Here is a 15,604-nt window from a genome sequence, read left to right on the forward strand (position 1 = left end):
TAGGGCTATCGATGTCTGCAGCTTTTCACTACCAGACAGGTGGGGTGGGAAAGGATGTCAACACCTGAGCTGTGATGAGGGCTGAGTGTGGAGGGAATGGTAGGAAAGCCAGAGGTGAAATCAGCGTGGCGGAACCAAGGGAAAGCCAAGGGCCTTTCCTGCCCAGCACGGCTGCGTGTGCGGTGCTAAGGGCCTGGCCACGAAGACAGGGCCGGTGTGGTTATACGTTTCCATCAAGCCTACAATCTAACCACTGCAGCTGATCCCGTTGGTTCCAAGCCAAAGCATGTCGTGGGTCACTTCTCTGACGCTCAGAGGCACCCACAGAAGGACTTAATGTCCCACATTCACCACTTGGGGCTTAAACTTAGGTAAGTTACCGTACGCTATGTACTCCCCGTATCTATGCCACATGCTGACTGTATAGACATGAACAGGAACAACACAATCCGTCTCTGGGCTGTGTTCTCCCATTTCTCCCCCCAGTTTTCTTCCTTCATGATTGCAGTGCCAACAGCGGACTGAGGATGAGGCTAAGCAAGTTCTGGGCCCAGTGGTGCCCCTTCCGAACTGCACGAGCTTAGTAAGTCACTTCCTAGATTGCTCCTGGACTGGTTCCTTATCTATGAAAGGAGACGTTTAACTAGATGCTATCTAGGGTTCCTTTCGCTTCTAAATGTCACGGTTTCTTCTTTCTTGGTAGTTTGCTCTGTCCCTGCCTTTGGCCTGTGTCCATTTCTCCATTTCCATTTCCCGAGTTATGAATCCTTCACCTCAGTGAAGCTCCTCTTCCCACCTTCATGGGTCCCCTGCCTGGGAAAACATCATCTGTCTGGAAATGGAGCTCCCACAGCTCTCAGCATATAGGGTTCCATTGCTCTACCTGCATAGACCGTCAGCCTCTGTCAAAAAAGACCTTTTCTCTCTTATTTCTCCTATCTTCCCAACTTTGTGACAATTAACACTGCATTTGGTAAGTATCTTTGGAATAACTGACTTTTCTAACCTTCTTGGAAGGTCCCCTTAGACAAAGAGAATGGTCACGAAGAGTCGCTCTTTGCTTTTCTGCTCAACTCTCTTCACAAAGAGCCGGCCTGGTGTTCTGTCTCTTCTGAGGTGACTTTTCTGAGCTGTGGGTCTTCACTGGTGCTTATAATTACTAACCCATTTGCATTTATTTACTCACAAGTACAGGCAAATAACTGTATTGGGCACCAAGGACTATATTCCATAAGTAACAAAGTCAGAGATATATTCTCTCCATAAGAGTTTAATCACCTTCTATCATACTAGTCTGTGAGTTTGGCCATGGAAGGGGACATGTTTTCTTTATCCCTCTCAACTTCCTTCTTTAGCTCTTTCCTCCCCATCATCCAACAACTCCTGACATAGCTGGAGGCATCAAACATCCTTTAGTACATGCTGACTGAAAGTTTGGGGTTGAACCAGATCACGTCCAATCTACACTCATTCCCTCAAGTCTTCATTTTACGTTGTTCTCTGTAAGATAGGCCAGCATTCAGATGCCCCTCCCGGCCTTACTTCATCCGTATTTTCTTTTAGGCAGCGGCTGTCTTCATTGCTGTGGCACATCTCTGCTGAGTCACACAAACAGAGGTCCATTTGGAAATACAAAGTGGAGAGATTGTCTCTTGTTTTATTTTCTGTATGTCCCTCCTGAAAGCACGTGGAGTTTGGGCACTTTGGACTTTCCCTTCATGCAAAGGACACAATAAAACATAATTCAACTGCCTGAATCTGGGCTAAAAGAGACAGCACTTAGCATTGGGGAACAAGGTAGCGACAAGTAGGTGGCCCAACTGGGAACAGAAAGCACAGGGACAGAGCTGCTAATTAACAAACCGCTGCACACTAAGCATGTCTTCGTGCTCACAAGTGGTGAGACAGCACTAAAGTCCCATATTTTGGAGAGGCTCTAAACTTCATGAGTTTGATCAGGGTTCAGCAATATAAATTATTTGTCCCTTGGGCTTGACCAATTCTGCTATGCCGAAAGATACAGCATGGGAGAAAATCTGAACTACGGTATTCAGTTAAAAGATATTAATATTGGAAAATAATTTATAGCCTTAGGAAGCCTTAGAAAAAAACAAATTTTCCTTGGTCACTTAACTGCAACTCACAGGAATGAAATATGTTATCATTATGTAACATGCTCTACATCAGAGTAAGTGATTATACTTAAACATAACTTTTGATATGATTGCAAAATACCAATTCAAGAAAGGCCTGCAAAATTCTTCCTATTTTTGAGACCAGGAGCCAAGAATGCAAAAGGTACTTTCCTCAGAGAGAACAAATCTTCCTGAAATAGTCACACTGGTTCAGCTTCTGGTCCTCATTTGAAATGGCCTATTAGTTGAATGAAATACCACCTATAAGCACTCAATCATATTTTGTTAATAGGGGTATATTCTGTTTTTTTTTTTCTTTTGGGAAAATAATTCTGCAGATTCAGCCTTCAGAAATGCACTTGGAGATAACAGAGAAACCAGGGTTTTTGACCTGCTTCGTAGCCAAAAGATAATGCAGCCTTGGGCTCTTTGTCAAGAACTCCTGCTTCAAAATTGTCCAAAGCAAGCTGCTGGCCAGAAATGAATTTGAACCCCTGCAAAGGGTTTTAAATTCACAAACCTTCAGAAACACACACATACACAATACCACATCAGAGCTTCAGTTTCTCAAGAGTGGGTATGTGGTCATCAATTTAGAATACGCTAATTCTTACAGTACAAACTCCAACCATCATCTAGCTTGCTGGATAGAAAAGAGTTTGAGGCGTGGCAAATAATGAGGCTGGAGAGTGGAAAGAGGAGAAATAAAATACTCAGGGTTTTGGAAGTAATTACAATGGAATCATCTTGCACAGAACACGGTGGAAATTATGCATCCCGATGCCATACTGTCCAAAGGTTGGCAGTATCATTCTAAAGGGCAGGAGTGGTAGTGAGAATGTAGTCATATGCATATGGACCCCTTGTTCCTACTTTGCCTATCCGCCAACCAATGAAGCCGCTAATTTATTCATGAGCTGTTAGTCCCTATTCCCATCCCTTCACCACCAAAAATGGGGTGCTGTGAGCAATGTAAAAATAGCCCCGTGAACAGAAGCAACCACAGACTAAGAGTGAGAGGAATAAAAAGGAGGACAAAGAAAGAAAAGAAAAAGAAGGGGGGGGGGGCAACCTCCAGAAGCAAATGCTAGAGGAAACCTATAAAATACAAACTTTCTGGTTTAACTTTTCAATACATTATGGGGCTTTCCCATGCATGCCTCTTTTCACTAAAGCTTCAGGCAATAAATCTTAGATACGGTTTGTTAGATTATTATAGTACCCCTCTAAGGGCACTGAAATGATGTAATGAGAAATCAGAACATCAGAACACTAAATTATCCCATGTTTCAGGAATTCCAGCAAAACCTGTCAATTTGACTTGTTACTGGCCGAATAAGGATGAAACCAACATCGCATACTAGGGATAACACTGAAGGTAATTTTAATTGGTTTGCTTTAAAAGCTATCTACATGGTGACTAATAAAAGAGGCTTATGTAGTCTATCAGTAGTTGAAGATTTATGAGCACTACAGGAAAGATTAAAATTAGCAGATATCTATTTGCAGAAATAGTGGTGAAAAAATAGAATTGTGAGATTTTCCTACCATATAAATATAGTCATCATCATAATTCTAACATGCCATTTTTACACGTCCTCTCACTCTTTGAAATCCCCTGTAAATTATCTTTAATATTTGACAATAACAATATTATCAATACCATTTTATTAACAAAGCATTTTTACATATCTCATGATACTGATCGCAGCACTTTAAGAAATATTTTCTTTTAGAAAAAGAAACTGAGTCTTAAGAACATATAACTAAATTAGCTATGCCCACAAGGGCAGCAAATGAGATTCAAACTGAGGTTTTTGACCCCAAGAATGGTGATCATTCTGTAATATTGCAATACAGCTGCAAGCTTAATAAATTATTTTGAAAAATAATTATTTTTTTAGCTTGTATTTGATTTTGGAACCAGACTAAAGTTATTTGGCACTAAGACTTTTAAATCATGTGAATGATCAGAAAGATAATGCCGTATGAAACTTTTTAAAATAGATGTTATCTATGGCTCTGAAGATAATTGCAAAAGAGGAATACAAGAAGGACTTTGAAGAATAAGGGTATTTTGGAATCCAGGAACACTTCACAGGTGACAAATTTAATGTATGAGAACGGCTGGCACAGTATTTTGCACATAGTAGACAATAAATATTAGCAAAAAAATTTTTAAGGGAAGCACTTCTATAAGTACAGATAAGATTTTCTAATAAATAATCTCATCAGAAAATTATGCACATATTAGATATGTAAATTGGTACAGATTCTACTAAAATAACTTGGTAAAAGTTACTAAGAGCCTTAATATGACTATATATTTTGGTCTACTTCTTCTAATTTAAGGATTTAACTTAAAGAACTAAGTGTCCACCAAGATTTTTTTTCCAAAATGTTCACTATGGCATTCATTGTTTATATGTAAACACTTGTTGAAAAAAAAACAAAATCAAAAGAAAATCCAATAATAGGGGCCTCACTAAGTAAATTGTATTTATATAATAGAATATTATTCAGCTATTAAGATTTTATTTTAAAGAATTTTATTTATGTAAGGAATATTTTAAACACATACCTACAAAGCAAAAGAGAGAGCAAAACAAAGATTATATATACTAAAAGGTAAAAAGTCATTATCTCTGGTTTGCGAGCTTACTTACAATTTTCTCCCTATCTTTTGAAAATATTTTATATTGGGTACATGATTTTTTTTACAGACACCTAAGCTATTTTAAAGTCAGTATCTTAATAATGGTCAACATGGATTGAGTTTTTACCACGTGGCAGACATGGTTCTCACCTTTCTACAGATATTATCTCATTTACTTCTCATAAAAATCTTTGATGTGGAGCTATTTATCCTGTTTAATAGGTGAGAAAACTGGGGCAGGGAGACATTAAACAACCAGCCCAACATTACCTTCCAAATAAACATCTGAGCTAGGACATGAAACAAATCATCTGACTCCAGACTCACGCTCTTCAGGACCACGCTCTACTATTCATACTATACAGGTGGTTTAGGGATGTGTCCGAACATATTAACGTCACAGAGGAAGCAATCTCCTACAACTGGGACTCTCATCTACGAAGGTGAATAACCCTGTGGGTGAGATGGCTTGTGATTCTGGTGGTATACGAAGTGTATTTAACTTAATTTACTTTACACCTTCTCTAAGTTAAATACACTTAATACGAAGTGTATTTAACTTGATTTACTTTACACCTTCTCTCTAAATACCATGTGAGTTTCATATCACATGGAAACACTCATGTCGTAGCTTTTTTGAGGCTTTATTACATATAATATTATTGCACAGCATGATGAACCTAAATCAACATCCTTTAAGTAGGAACTCAAAGGTATACAAAGGTGTAATGTGTGTCAAGAAGTTTTATTCCAATTTTCTTTGTTTATAAGGCAGATATTTACTAATCCCTGGGTACGTAGGTAAAGGTGTAATAGATGTAAATAAAAGAAGATGCATATGTTCTCATGAACGATAAGCTGACCCGTTGCAGGCACCTGGTGAAGTGTTTCACGAGGTAATACCTGAATTACACAGATTGATTTACCACCTAACAGCTGCTCAGAAAATTCCTTTCTTGAGTCTCATATTTTATACCAATTGAAAAAGGAAATATATAGGAAGTATGCAAGAGAAATAACCTAATGTTTAAATTGCACCTTAATTGTAAGAACAATTTAGAAACAGAAAACTAAAACCTTGATTTCCCTAATGTAAAAAGATTGCTCATGCCCGTCAAGTAGTTTATAAAATGAAACACAAATCAAAGTGATTACAGAGCTACTAATGTCTGAAACTGCATTCTTTGCTGCCTTTTATTTTAGGTGTTGATTTTGTTAAAAAACAATACTGAGACCAAAACTCTGGGAACTGTTGAGGTTCTAGCCACTGAGACAGGTAGACTGTGGGGAAGTAAACATCTGTACATGTCTGCATCTATATATAGAGTTCTACATGAGATGTAGCAACCGGGTGGGTTTTAATGTGATGGTGTGACTGATGTGTACCTAGCACACTGGGACCACTGCATAATGTTACCTGTATATTCTGCTGAGTAACATGGGTGTGGTGAATTAAAACTCTCAGATTTATTTTTTACTAAAGGATATTTCCAGGTCTAATAATTCTGATTCTGTATTTGCCTGATTGATTTTTCCTTGGGCTAAATTCTCTATTGTTCTTGCCTTGACTGATCTATAATTACCTATCACTTCATTAATTTAAATACTGAATTCTTCCAATATTTTTCTCTTCCATCCACTCTTATGCTTAAATAAGGACTTGTTTTAGTCTCTTGGAAGTTTATTCACTGTTCAGGTAATTTTGCAATACCTTTTCCCTTTCTTTTTTTTTTTTTTTTTTTTTTTGTGGTACGCGGGCCTCTCACTGTTGTGGCCTCTTCCGTTGCAGAGCAGGCTCAGTGGCCATGGCTCACGGGCCTAGCCACTCCATGGCATGTGGGATCTTCACGGACCGGGGCACGAACCCGTGTCCCCTGCATCGGCAGGCGGACTCTCAACCACTGCGCCACCAGGGAAGCCCTCCCTTTCTTATGAATCAATAAATAAGCCTCGTTTGTCATAACTTTATGATGAGTCAACATATGTACTACAGAAAACAGAGAGTTAACTTGACTGGAATGAATTGGCTTATGCCTAGAGATCAATATATTTTCCTTTCTACTCCTACATGGCCATCCTGAAAAGAACACTATAGGTTAAAAAAAGAAGAAAATGATTTATAATAAGACAGTAGGAATCAATGTAAGAAAGCCCTTTGCAGATGGTAACATAGGGGAAGAAAGACACAGATGGATCTGTGTCATCTGGATACCAAAGAGCATGGACCATCTGGCTCAGATGGTTGTTGTAGGAGGGAGTGGAAGAGTATGTAAGGACAGGGCCCAGAGGAGTATCCATGGAATGCATGAAGAATGATGGGGATAGCCTAAAGAAGCTCACCAAGCATTTCTCTAGGCTTGGCCAATCAAGTCTAAGGACATATAAGGTAAGACATGGTCACAGAGTCTCAGGAGGGTGTAATGCTGCTGAATAATTACATTTTAAAGCTGGAAGGGACTTCAGAGATTCTTTTTTTTTTTTCTTAAATAAAGACATAATTGGTAACTTTTTGTGTGCTCCAGAGAACACTATACTTACAATCCCACAGATCTGCTTCTACAATTTCCCTGAAGACAGAGAAGAAAAAATCAATTGTTTAATCCATACAAAAAATAAAAAGGAAACCTGTCAATGTGGTTTGACTAGCAAACCACCGGAGTTGTGGTTTAGGCATAATGGATTCCCTCTTCCATTGCCTCTAATCTAATTAATCCCTCATATCTGTCTGCATTCTAGAAGATGTGTTTACCAACCAAGTTGCATTAGATGATTTTTGAATAGCTTCATTGGAAAAAAAAAATGGATAGGATGTGGGTAAGTGAAGCAGACAGAAACATCAAAGTCTTTCATTTCTGATGACTATTGCTCTCATTACAATTGTCTTTAGTAGAAACACAATCTCTACTTTTCTGAAACGGCACGCACTTAGAGAGTGGTTAAAATTAGGGTAACTATGCCATACTTCCTAATTATTACAACTGCATAATTATTAATAATGCCCCCCTTTACTAGAAAAAGTGCTCCGATATGGACAATAAATTACACGGTTACCCTAATACGCAGTGACAGGAATGTCGATTTAAATAAGACATCGTACCATTTTAACAGATCAATCCAGTGGATGTATATGATTTTGCAAATTCAGAACTTAGCAAGACTCCCTAAGAAAGGATTTAAGCTTCACTTATTTGGTTTTTAGGTTACTTGTTGTCTTTCAATGTGTTTCTTTTTTGTAAATGACTACGCCAAGAAAACTAAGGCACAGAGTGATTAAAAAACAAAAAGAACTACAAATCAAGTTTCCTCATACTTCACTGTAAATCTTATTCAGTGTTACGTGATTTTTTTAAATGTCTTCCCTCAAAAGGACAGCAACCATTTCTTCTGAAATGGAAGAAAATGTATAAATCATTTACTGCAACTCTGATTTTACAGAAAACTGAGTTTACAAAAACTGAAGCTCAGAGAAATGAAATGACTTGCCCAAAGTTACTGGTCTGGTTAGTGGTAGAGCTGGGTCGGAGGACTCGGATTCACACATGTGAACATGTGTTTAGGACCCAGCCAACATTTCTCTCAGTGGGCAAAGTAAGTTTGTTTCCATAAATCAGCATTTTTTTTTTTTTTTTTTTTTTTTTTTGCGGTACGCGGGCCTCTCACTGTTGTGGCCTCTCCCGTTGCGGAGCACAGGCTCCCGACGCGCAGGCTCAGCGGCCATGGCTCACGGGCCCAGCCGCTCCGTGGCATGTGGGATCTTCCTGGACCGGGGCACGAACCCGTGTCCCCTGCATTGGCAGGCGGACTCTCAACCACTGCGCCACCTGGGAAGCCCCATAAATCAGCATTTTAAACTGTCTTAGACTATTGATATTTGACAACTTCTTAAAATAATGCAAAGAAGATCCTCCCTGTTCTGCATCTTGTCACTAACTTCAGTGCAACAGACTTTAACAGGAGAAAGAAGAATAGGAACTTTGGGAGGACTCGCCAAAGAGACATCACTGGGGATTGGGAGCTAAACTAAGAAAAGCATAATCAAGTTTTATTTCTTAATATTCAGTCTAATACAAAGTCTAATTGGCTTTAAAGCAAGTGTTAGGATTAGTTCTGCCAAAAATTTAAAGGTAAAAGTTTTAAAACACGTGTTTAGAGCAATGTATTTAAAACAAAAATAGTGAAAAAGCCATCCTTAAGGTGCTTTTATTTCCTTCCTGACACAGATTTAAATACTGTGTTAGATATTGAGTTGAATTAGAATGTGCATTTGAATTCAGAGTAATATGTTTGCTCACTGAATTCATCATATCAATAAATTCTTCTTGTATGAAGATTTAGTACATATATTACAATAAATTCTTCTTGCATATATTGGATGCCCCCATCTGTCTAACACGTATACAAATTTAGACAAATCATACTTATTTAGGGATTCTTTTCCATCATGGAATCAGTCAGTGTGCTGTGAATATCGTGTATGGTCGTAATTGTGAAAAAACTGATTATCATTTTCAGATAGTTCAGATGAGGTTTCACCATACTTTTCACAATTACCAAGAGGATTCAACTCTTTGTAACAAATATGTTTGGGGATTATTATTTTAAAAAGAAGAAGAAAAAGACAGGAGAGAAGAAAAATTAATCTTGTACAACTGCAGACCAAGCGCTACTGAACTCCCAAGGCACTTTGTCTCTATCATCATGATTATATCACTATGTTAGAATTATTGTGTTATAATTGTTCTTTTTTCTATTAAAATTTAAGCTTGGAAAAAAGGGACTCTCAATCGTCTTCAAGTCTCTAGATTAAGCACAAAAGCCACAGTTAAGAAGTTAATACATTTCTGCTGAATTAACTGGTCGATTAACACACGGATAGATGCAAGAAACAGAATTGGTAAGGAATAAAGATAAGTTTAGATAATGTGGACAAAAGCAGCATGCCAGGCATGATGAAGATCCATGGGTAAGTTGCTAATGTAACCAGCTTCTTGTAAGGCAGCATTATCAACATTGACGTAAAAGGAATCACCCAAGTCCAAGGGCCTGTGTGTATTTTGGGGGTAAGACTAAGAATACTATCCTGGCATTGTCACGTGAGGAATTTCATTTCACAGCAATCATAACAGAAGTGGACATTCCACTACTTCAATACAGCATATTATTACTCTTATTATTCCAATCATAATCCGCCACCCACCTCTAACTCCTAGTAACTCGACTGATCTCACAAAAACTTCTCGGGCATATTTATAGCATCATCCTAGATACTCCTGAGGCAAGGAGCTGCAGAGCACAAAGAATCAAAATGCAACACTTTCCCCTCCTTGGCCAAACAATTTAATCGCAGTGGAATCTTGCTAAAATACTCTTCAAAAGGATAATAAAAGAAATAATTGGGCTTCCCTGGTGCCGCAGTGGTTGAGAGTCCGCCTGCCGATGCAGGGGACGCGGGTTCGTGCCCCGGTCCGGGAAGATCCCACATGCCGCGGAGCGGCTGGGCCCGTGAGCCATGGCCGCTGAGCCTGCGCGTCCGGAGCCTGTGCTCCGCAACGGGAGAGGCCACAACAGTGAGAGGCCCGCGTACCGCAAAAAAAAAAAAAAAAAAGAAAGAAAGAATTGCCATGAAAACTTAGTGGGAATGAGAGTGGGTACCCAGCTAGGCAGCTTCTCCAGAGTTTGACTTGATAGCATATGAAAGAGATGTAGGGTAAGTATTAGACCCAACAACCAACCACTTGGTGTAAGGTCAAGAACACCAAATGAGGTGTCAATATACTACTTGGTTTCCTGTTTGGGCTCTGCTATTTATTAAAATTCTTCTCACTCTGTGAACTTACATTTTCTCACGTGTAAACGTTTTGTTGCTTCCCCCTTTCTTTCTGCTATCTTTTCAAAATGATTTGTTGAGCTCCTACTATGTATCCATCACTGTGGAACTCTCTCTGCCCTAAAATAAATGCACTAATGCCTCAAAGGATTGGTGTGAAGATGAAATAGACACACAGGAACCTTGTAAATAGCATAGTGTTATGTAAAAGGAAAAAGTCTGATCTCTGACCCCTCCTGTGTTCTCTACTAGCCCTAGTTCTCTGGTCTCCATATTTTATCTTGCTTCCCCTCCCGCCCTCCACCCAAATTATGATTTCACTGACAGGGTATATTCTGGGCTGCATCTTATACTTTTGATCATTTTCTGTAGCTATCATTTTTACTAGGCTTGTAGAGACAACTAACTGCCTTGAGTTCCCCTCCCCTAAGCACAAGCACATGTGCACACACACAAGGTACACACACATGCACCACACACACAGTCCCAAAACTCCGTAGCGTGTGCGTCTTAAGAAAAGGAAGAGAAGAAATCCCTCTGCCTAATTCCCAGCAAGCCTATCTTAGAATTCCATAAATAACCAGCTGGAAAGTAACTGAAGGCTACAAGGATAGCACCTAACATTTACTGAGACCTTACTATACTGCAGGTACGGGCTAGCTGGATTTAATCCTTTGAAATAGGTTCTATTATCCTCACTCTATAGACGATGAAACTGAAACACAGAGAGGTTGAAAATTTATGAATCTATGCAGTTGATGAGTGACAGAGCAAGGATTTAAGCCCCGGCTAGTGTGGCCCACAATCACTGCTCTCAATCATACTACTACCGCAGATGATGGTTCTGGGTAGCTACGACAACGGTCACAAAGACCATCGACTAAGGAAAGTGCTAAGACCTTCACTTCTGACCACTGTCATTTTGTGTCCATAATGAATACCTTCCATTCACTCTCATTCTGTGTGCAAGTTAGGGAAGCAACAAATTTTAAATGAACATAGCAGAGTTAGGCACACTGACAGCCTAACTGTAAAAAAGGAAATATGTGTGTGTGTGTGTGTGTGTGTGTGTGTGTCTATATATATATATATATATATATATATATATATATATATAACAAGGACTCAAAACTCAGTAGACTTAAAGACTGGAAAACTTTACTGTAAGACCAAAGACCCAGATCCACCTCAAAATATCCCAAGGATTTCCTACGTGAGAACTGATGATTAAATTAACAACCAAATAAAAACACATCCGTTTAAGAGAATATAGTTCACAATGGCTATGGAAGTCATGGGCTATTAGGAAAGATGTTCCTTTCCTAAAAGAATTCAAACTATACAATATGCTTCAGTTATTCAAACAACTAATTTGTGCAGGATATTTTAACCCTAGATATTGATAGGTAAATGAAGACTTAGTATTATTATTTTATTATATCTACTTTTATATTTATAGCTATACTTGTGTTTGTATTTATTGTATTAGTATTATATTATATTAATACCCTTAATATTCTACCATCCTATTAGACTTTGTGTAGGTCAGATGAATCACTTCCTATAACACATCGACTTAAACCATGCCAGAACTCACCCACATAGAGTTCTTTTTCCTTATGAACAACTCAGAAAGGACCCCTGCAGTTTACTTTCTTGCCCTGGTAATCTGTCCATCCTCCTTCAACGCCGTGTCCAGATACTCTGCGATGCTGAGCTACCTGAGTCTGGGACCCTGAAGGCAGTAAGCCCCAGCTGATTGAATTCCTGGCTAGGTGGCTTCAATGTCTGTATTAGCCTTGTTGTTTATGCTCAATAAATTCATACCATTTAGAGGAAAGACTCAGACATGAGTAACATCCGCTTCCCCTCGTAATGCACAGGATTAGGAAACAAAGTTGAAGACAGGCAGCTGCTCAGGTTCAAAGCCAATGTTGCCACCTTTCCCTACTTCACATCCCTCTGAGTTCACGATGGCTATGAACAATGAACCAGAATTGAATTGTTCCCAGTCTCTGCTCTTCTGGTCTCTATCTGAGAGGGCAGCCAAATGGTGACAAGAGCCATCTGGGGGAGCGGAACGGGAGGCGCAGTGTGGCTCTCTTCTGGGGAAGAGCAGGCACACGGCGTGGTTGCTTCTGCCCGCAGCCTTGCTGACAGCTCAGCGTCCTTCCTTCTCAGCCTAAAGAGCAGCGGCAAAAGCCCCCTCAAAAGGCACTGTAAGGATGGGGCCAAGGAAGGCAGGATGGCACGGAGAGGCGATGGGCTGTGCTACAGCCACGTTGCTGTAGGACTGGATATCTGTACAGCTACCGCCTCAAGTAGAACGTGAGTTCTCCATGGCAGGGGCCATGTCCTGGTCACCACTCTTGTCCCAGCATCTTACAAGGGACTTGACACAGGAGGGTATTCATAAAGTGGAGTGGGTACCAGCCCTATTGGATCCCACCAGCTTCCTCTGGCTCCTCAAGCATGTGTACATTTGACTCCAAGGACAAAGTGGCTGTCTATTTTTAATAAAGCAGCAGTTTGAGTGAATCCCACGTCTCTTTTCTTCCTCTTAAAATGCCTTTCGTTTGTTTGCTTGAGCAAGAATCTGAACTAATTCCAGGCTTCGCTTCATTTTAGTAACAGCCGAAATCTAATCAGTGCTGTACACTCTCTGCCTCTGTCTCTGTCCCTCTGCCCGCCTTCCTTCTTCCCTCTTCCCTCTTTCTCTGTCCATTCCCACCCTTTTCCTACTCTCCCTGCCTCCACCTCTCTCTCTTTCTCCCTCGCCTCTCTATTCTCTCCCCTTCTCTTTCTACAAATTAAACAGAATAGCTCGTTTTAAACACAGTGTCAAGTTAAGATTGCAACGTTTATTAACGTGCTAGGATGAAAGCTGTCCTTTGGGAGTTGTTTTTGTTTTATTGTGCCCTAAAAATTAAACTCTATGTTAATAGGACTTAATCTTGCTTTCCCACCCTTATCTTGGTAAATAATAAATGTGTGTGTGTGAGAGAGGAAAGTTCTCTTTTGAAAGGGAAAAGTTGGGGGCTTCTTAATGTTAAATGTTACAATTAGTTATATTTATAAACATATCGGCGGTGAATTTACTCCAAACAGACCAGTAATTCTCCTGCAAAAGTTTAAAAAATAAAATAAAACTTTACTTGAAAGCAAATGAGTTACAGACACACCTGAATACTGAGTTTGTATAAAGTGTATACAGGTTGTCTTTGGACAGTCATCTGACTCTAGTTCGAAGTGGTTTTGTTGCTGTTCTTGTGCCATAGAAAGAATGTGGGTCAAAAGCAAGAGTGACTTGGAATTGGACTTTTGAAAAAGCTGCTGAAAATTCCATTTGCTGTGGGTAGGTCTGTATCCTTTGAACTGCCATGTGGGTCCCTTCCTCTAGGAAAACCTCCTAACCAAGAATTCTTACTGTTAATGACCTCCAGGGTCAGAGATTATAACTTCTTAAACTTAGTGGCAGTGCTGACGCAAGGTAACAAGCATCCTCTGGTAGATGGGTCATCACTACTTTACACTGTCTTGTAATATACAAAAAGGAAAGACCAAGAAACTACTATTTTAAGAAAGGAGAAAAGCTGCATTCACTGTTCGGCCATATGAAGAAGTTAAATGTTACAGAGCCAGTGCAGGCGATGACAGAACGCTATTAATAGAGTTTCTTTACTCTTTAGGAAAAGAGGAAATAAATACTCTGAGAGAGAAGAGAATAGACAATAATTTGGGCAGGTCAGGTACATGGAGGGATTTAGAGTTTTTCTTGCTTCTCAAACGCAGTTCATCATGGCTCTTCTAGGTTGATGGAGTGTCGGGGGCAATGCTGTTCAAGAACTCCAGAAAAGATACATGACTGTTCTAGTTTCTCATCTTCGGAACTGCACGACCACATGTAGTCAGGGTCACAGCACCATGACCTGCTTGCTCGTCCCCATCTCACCTATGAAAGCCATTCGAGGGGAGAGGAGGACAGCCCAGAGGAGGCAACGTAGCCTTTACAGTCAGGCAGTCCTACTGCTAAATTCTAGATCTTCCCCTATTAGCTGTGTGAACCAAAGAAAGTGAGTTATTCTCTAAGCCTCAACTTCTTCATCTGCAAAATAGCACCTAACTAACACAGTTGTGAGGATTAAATCAAATGAATATTGTAAGGAAAACAGCATGAAACCTGGCTTTCAATATGTCTTAGTACCATCTCCGCCACCACTGTCGCTTCGCAAATTACCATCACATCCAAAACCACCACCTCCAACACCACCATTATCACCACCACGACCATCATCACCACCTGCACCACTACCACCACCATATCCAAAACCACAACCTCTAATACCACCACCACCACAACCACCAGTATCATTATCATCACCACTATCACCTTCACCACCATCCCCACCACTACCACCATCATCACCACCTACACCATTACCACCACCATCACCACCACCATATCCAAAACCACAACCTCCAATACCACCACCACCACAACCACCAGTATCATTATCATCACCACCACCACCATCACCTACATACACCACTACCACCACCATCACCACCAGCTCCAGTATCACTGCCATTATCACCACTACCACCAGCACCACAATTACCAATACCATTACCACCTTTACCACCATCGTCCTCATTTTACAGGTGAGGAAACTGACTCAGAGCTCAAGTAATTTGCTGAAAGTTACAAAGCTAGTAGGGGACAAAGGTAGATCTCCAATCCTGGGTATGGAAGCCAAGTTGAGAGCTCCTCCTAAGTCCACCTTTTATCTCAGAAAGCCTAACATGGAAAAGCCAGGTGGTCTTGGTTTCAAGGGTCACCCCAGGGCTTCAAGGGTACCCAGCACGCAGGATCTCTCTTACCTAAGCTTTAAAAATTGTATCTAGAAATAAAATATTCCAGGTTTGTCATTAATATCTGAGTTACCAGACATAGTGAAACTTCCCTGATTTCTGCTTCTGGTTGTT

General features: G+C 40.0%; 1 protein-coding gene across 7 annotated transcripts in view; it reads right to left on the minus strand.

Moving 5' to 3' along the window:
- SLC8A1 (solute carrier family 8 member A1) overlaps nt 1–15,604 on the minus strand; it is a gene marked incomplete at both ends in the record, with an annotated part of 322,623 nt that overhangs the window by 297,995 nt on the left and 9,024 nt on the right. The window lies entirely within an intron of this gene.

This window comes from Grampus griseus (genome assembly GCF_964374135.1).
Source record: "Grampus griseus genome assembly, chromosome: 15".
In the NCBI taxonomy this organism is placed as follows: Eukaryota; Metazoa; Chordata; class Mammalia; order Artiodactyla; family Delphinidae; genus Grampus; species Grampus griseus.